Genomic DNA, 6,000 nt, shown 5'->3' with positions numbered 1-6,000 from the left:
ATTTCTGGGTATTAAGTCCACACTATCAAAATTCTCTTAACTGAAAACAACTCTCACTCATACTTTCCTCTAGATGGAAAGCCTGAAGATAGTAAAATGAACAATGTTTCTTTTATCTTCCTCTCTTTACCTTTCTTCTTACTAAACAGCTGTTTCTTCTGAAAGGGTGGGCATCAGAAAAAAGGATTCCACCTTATCCGGTTGGTGCAGCTGTAATAGGGTATTGAACCTTCAGAGGTGGGGGTTAATAGCTTTCTTTCGTGAAATATGCCCTGCTGGGAACCCCAACTGAGAACCTCTAGTTTGGCTGGCAGCGTCCCATTTTCCACCCCTCACAGCTTCTACATTTGATGGTTCTCAGATGTTGGGTACCTGGCCACATGCAAGAAGCCCACATGTGTAGGGTAATTTTCAAGACGGATCATCTCTTACACCACATCTGGCACACAGGAAACATACAGCTCAGCCCCATTATTGGTGAATGTGTCCTTTATTCAGTTGTCACAGACTCCTTCAGTCAAACCTTACAAGGACCCTTTCCAGGAAGAGTCATGTACCATCCCTGTGTTCCCCCAAATCTAAAGATCACAGGATCAAGGTCTCCAAGTAGTTCATTTTGAAACATACCTCACTGAGTTAAAGATGAAGGAAAACCTACAACTCATTCTATGAAAACAGTATTATTCTGGTATCAAAATCAGATAAGAAAACTACAGACCAATATTTCTTATCAACACAAATATTCTAATACTAAAACCAAATCCAGCAGCATCTAAAAAGGTTTGTGTACTATGGGCAAGTAGGATTAGCTCATGAATGCAAGGTTGGTTCAATCCATCAATGTAATAATATACTCTATTGGATGCAGAAGCATTTGACAAAAATCCAATATCCTTTCTTGTGAAAACACTCAACAGACTAGGAATAGAAGAAAATTTCCTCAACCTGAAGAATCTATGAAAAACAGCTAACGTTACACATGACGGTGAAAGACTAAATGCTTTCCTCTTAAAATCAAGGACAAGAAGAGATGTCTGTTCCTGCCACTTCTATTCAATATTGTACTAGAAGAGCTAGCCAGGGCACTTAGGCAAGAAGAACAAGCAAAAGAAATCCAGAGTGGAAAGGAAGAAAAATCATTTCTATCCACAAATGCATGGTGCTAGATGTAAAATCTCCTAAGGAATGAAAGAAAGAAAAAAGAAACAAGGGAGGAAGGGAGGAAGGGAGGAAGGAAGGAAAAAGAAGGAAAGAAAAGAAGAAAGAAAGAAAGAAAGAAAGAAAGAGAGAGAGAGAGAGAGAGAGAGAGAGAAAGAAAGAAAGAAAGAAAGAAAGAAAGAAAGAAAGAAAGAAGAAAGAAAGAGGAAGGAAGGAAGGAAGGAAGGAAGGAAGGAAGGAAGGAAGGAAGGAGAAAAAGGAAAGAAAGAAAAAGAAAGAAAGAAAGAAAAGGAAGGAAGGAAGGAAGGAAGGAAGGAAGGAAGGAAGAAAGAAAGAAAGAGAGAGAAAGAAAGAAAGAAAGAAAGAAAGAAAGAAAGAAAGAAAGAAAGAAAGAAAGAAAGAAAGAAAGAAAAGAAAAGAAAAGAAGAAAGAGGAAGGAAGGAAGGAAGGAAGGAAGGAAGGAAGGAAGGAAGGAAGGAAGGAAGGAAGGAAGGAGAAAAAGGAAAGAAAGAAAGAAAGAAAGAAAGAAAGAGAAAGAGAAAGAGAGAGAGGGAGGGAAAAAAAAGCAAGCAAGCAGAATACAAGATTATCATATAAAAATTACTTATATTTTATGTACTAGCAATGAGCAATCCAAAAATGAAATTTAGAAAACAATTCTGTTTATAGTAGCATCAAAAACAATTAGGAAAATATCTAATCAAAGAAGTCAGGACTTGTACACTGAAATCTATAAAACATCAATGAAAAAATAAGGACTGAACAAATGGGAGAGAGATTCCATGTTCATGGATTGGAAACCTTTATGTTGTCAAAAATAGCAATATTCCCTCTAAACACAACACAATCCGTATCAAAATTCCACCTGTGTGTTTTGTTGATTGTAAAATTCATATGGAACTGCAAGGGACCTCAAACAGACAAAAGGACCTGCGAAAGGAACTTGGGCGACTCACAAATCCCAAATTCAAATCTGACCTACAGTAATTAAACTATGATAATCAAGACAGTGTGGTACTGGCATTAGGACAGACATAAAAATCAATGGAATAAAACTGCAAGCCTAAAAATAAGTCTAATATTTATGAGCAATTACTTCTCAATAATGGTGCCAAGACCATTCATAGGGAAACAAGTCTTTTGAGCAACTATGCTTGGACAACTGGGTATCTACAAGCCAAAGAATGAAGCTGGACTTCCACAGTGCACAATATGAAAATGGATCGAAGACCTTACTATAAGACATTTAAAAGAAAACAGGTATGACTTGGATTAGGTAATTTTTTTAAAGATATGATAACAAAAGCACAAATCACAAAAGAAAAAAAAATTTGGACATCACTATATTAAAACTTTTGTGCTTCAAAGAGCACCATTAAGAAAGTGAAAATACTATCCAAAGAATGTGAGAAATATTTGCAAGTAATTAATTGGTAAAGAACTTGCACCCAGAATAAAGAACTCAGTAATAAAAAGAACCCAATTAAGAAATGGGTAAAGTATGTGAATACACATTTGTCCAAAGATGAACAAATAGACAAAAGGACATGAAAAGATGCTCAGCCTTATTAGTCATTAGGGAAATGCAAAAACCATGTAATACTTCACTCTTACAAGGATGGCTAGAATAAAAATGTCAATAATAAGTGTTAGCCAGGATGTAGAGAAATTGGAACTCTCACTCACACACTGTTGGTGGAAATGTCAAAAATAGTCTGGAAAAGTTTGATAGTTCCTAGAAAGGAGTAGGCATATGACCCAACAATTTCACTCCTATGCACATAACCAAGAGAAATAAAAACATATTCACATAGAAACCTGTACACAAATGTTCAGAGTAGTAGCATTTATAATAGCCAAAAAGCAGAAATAACACAAATATCCATCAAATGAATGAACAAAAATATGGTATATCTATACAGTGAAATATTATTCAGCCATAAAAAGAAATGAAGTACTGATACATGCTACAACATAGATGCACCTTGAAAACATAGTTCTAAGTAAAAAGTCAGATACAAAAGGCCACATATTGCACGATTCCATTGATATGAAATGTCCCAAATAGGGGAATCTACAGACAGAAAGATTAGTGATTACCAGGGGTTTTGGTTTGTGTAGGAGAATTGGAGAGGGGGGGAGGGAATTACTGAGGGGAGAATAAAGTCACTCCTAATGGGCACATTTTTTTTTACAGTGATAAAAATGCTCTGTATGCAATGGTGATGGTTGTACAATTTCATGAATATTTTAAAAGCCACTAATTATACAACTTTAAAGTGGTGAATTTTGTTACATGAATTTTACCTGAATTAGAAAAAACAAAAACAAAAAGATGAGGGAAGTACCCTTCCTCTACTTTGAGGTGGATGAGGGAGGGTCAACTCCTGCAAAAGAAATTCATTGTAATTATCTCCAACCTCTCAATGGATTCTTCCCTTAACTGGCAAATATTCAAAGTACCTATCTCTGTCTCTCTCAGGAGGTCTTGCACCAGGTTGTCTAGCATCTGTACCTCAACTTCACTGAATCCTGATAGCCAGCAATGAGATACGCTTGGATATAATATAAGCTGAGGGAAAGGCAGGGCCAGGACTGAAACCCAGTCATCTGACTCTGTAGACTGCATCCTCAACAACTGTGTACCATGTACCAGACACATGCTTATCCCATTTTCTAGTTTGCTAAAGACCAGATGATAGCTAGGATAACTACTCCAGGTCCTGTTCAAATGAATCCATGAATCCTGATTTGAGAATTGATTTGTAGTAATGGTAATGAGTTTCTGGATAAACAGGAATTCATCATGGTGCTTCATTTAGTGTAAAAGCATAGTGTTTGGCAGAGGATTGTTCTTTGACAGACATGAAGGGCTGGCAACAGTGAGATGGTGTAAAGATGCTTGCCCGCATCTCCATGAGGAGTGCGGCCAGACAGCAGGACTGCTCAGAGGCTCCTGGTTCAAGAGCACATCCAAAAGGTAGGGCTGGGGAAGTCACACAATATTGCTCTCAAGGAAATCTGTCATTTATCTGTCATTCAGTCATTGATCCGGAGTCACTTCAAGTGGCAAGTCATTCAGCTACATTCAATGCTTAATAGTAATAAAGAATTCAGGGTGTGCGTGCATGGAGGGGGGGGTTGTGGGGAGGAGACGAGGAGACAGAGGCCATTTTTAGTGAAAAAACAGGAAGCTTCACTGAACATTGTTGCATGCTGAGTCATTTTCAATCATTCGAGTAGTGACAAACTGGTGGGAAGATGACAAACATAACCTTTTCATGAATCTGCTCACATCCTAGGGAATGGTTATGGGGGAAAACCCCCTGGGGATTCCTTTGCTGTTTAAATAAGTAATGTGCTCCACCAAGCTGAGCTATTATGGGAAGTGTGAATTGCTGTGAAGTCACACAAGCACCTGGGGGGAGGGGGTCCGTATCAGGGATCAACAAAATCTTCATGGGTGAAGTGTTTTAAAGTTTGGTTTTGAAGGGTCCTTGAGAAATATGAAATAATTAAGCACAAAATGAAGATGTTGGGTGAGCATGCAGGGAGAGAAGTGCCTGTAACAGATGGCAAAATTGGAAAACCATTTGGAGCCCAGTTTATGGAGAGCTTTGGCTGCCAAGTTTGAAGAATATTCAAAGGGGAACAAATTTTGAAGCAGGGGATATTGAAAAATTAACAAAAATGTTTTAGCAGAATGAAAAAGATTGGAAGAGGTTACAGTCAGGGTAGTTTTAGGAAACTATCAAAAGCAACCAGGACCTGAAAGTATGATGAAGGACAACAACCAACTGGGAAGACTGGAGGGGAAAAAAATTGATATAAACTGTGACAACTGAGACACGAAGGATTTCGATGACGGGGCTGAAAGTGATCCTTTTAAGGAAGAAACAAATTAACAGTAGGCAGCGATGCAAGATGAAGTTTTGGTATAAACTTTGAGGTACCAGAAAGATCTCCTGGGGCTAGAGTCTGAGCAAAAAATATGGATTTATACAAGAATCTCCAGGAGTGGTTGAGGTTGACCAGAGATAACTGGACAAGTAAAGACAAAAAACTAAGTAGAATTATAGTATCCATCCAAGATCTGGATAGTATACATCCAACTGAAAAACAGAGTAGCAGCCAAATTAAGTTCAAGGTGCTGGCAAGGTTCATACTGGCAATTGGGGTGGTTTTGAATATTCTACAGAAGACCATTTTCAGTGGGTTAAGCAGTTCTCACAGTGAGACATTTGCATCAAAATCTTGCAGTGGTTAACAAATGCCAACTTACTGGATCTGAACGGAGAAGGGGGAAAGCCTTGGGACTTTGCATTTTGTTAACAGTCTTCCCCAGGAAATTATAGACTAATAACATTGAGTAGAAGGCAAAAGAGGGAGAAAACTGAAGTTTGTTTTTTAATTCTTTGGTGGCTCACAGAAAAGGTGGAAAGGGTAGATGATCCTTAAGGAGCTAGTAGAAGTTAAAAAAAAATATGGAAAGTGCATGAGAAGGTAAGGGAAATCAAGACTACAAATAAAGTAGCTTTGGGAAAACAATCCTTCTAACAGACTAAGAAATTCTTGAGAAAAACCCCAAAAGGGGTCTGAAATCTCAGCAGCTGTATAAGGAGAACAGAGTGATATTGCTAGGTCACAATCATGAATGAATGAACATCAGCAAATTCAGTTTGAAGCCTCATTTTTAAGGCTTTGTTTTTTGGATATTCATCTTCCTACACAGGTATGCACCCCAAAATAAAACTAGGGAAGTTGTAGTTGTATTTTATCATAAAATTAACCACAACCCAGGATAGTGGTATATAGGGTGAGGAAATCCAACTCATTTGCTGA

This window comes from Canis lupus, chromosome 2 (assembly GCF_048164855.1).
Source record: "Canis lupus baileyi chromosome 2, mCanLup2.hap1, whole genome shotgun sequence".
Taxonomy (NCBI): Eukaryota; Metazoa; Chordata; class Mammalia; order Carnivora; family Canidae; genus Canis; species Canis lupus.
This window is presented reverse-complemented; position numbering follows the sequence as displayed.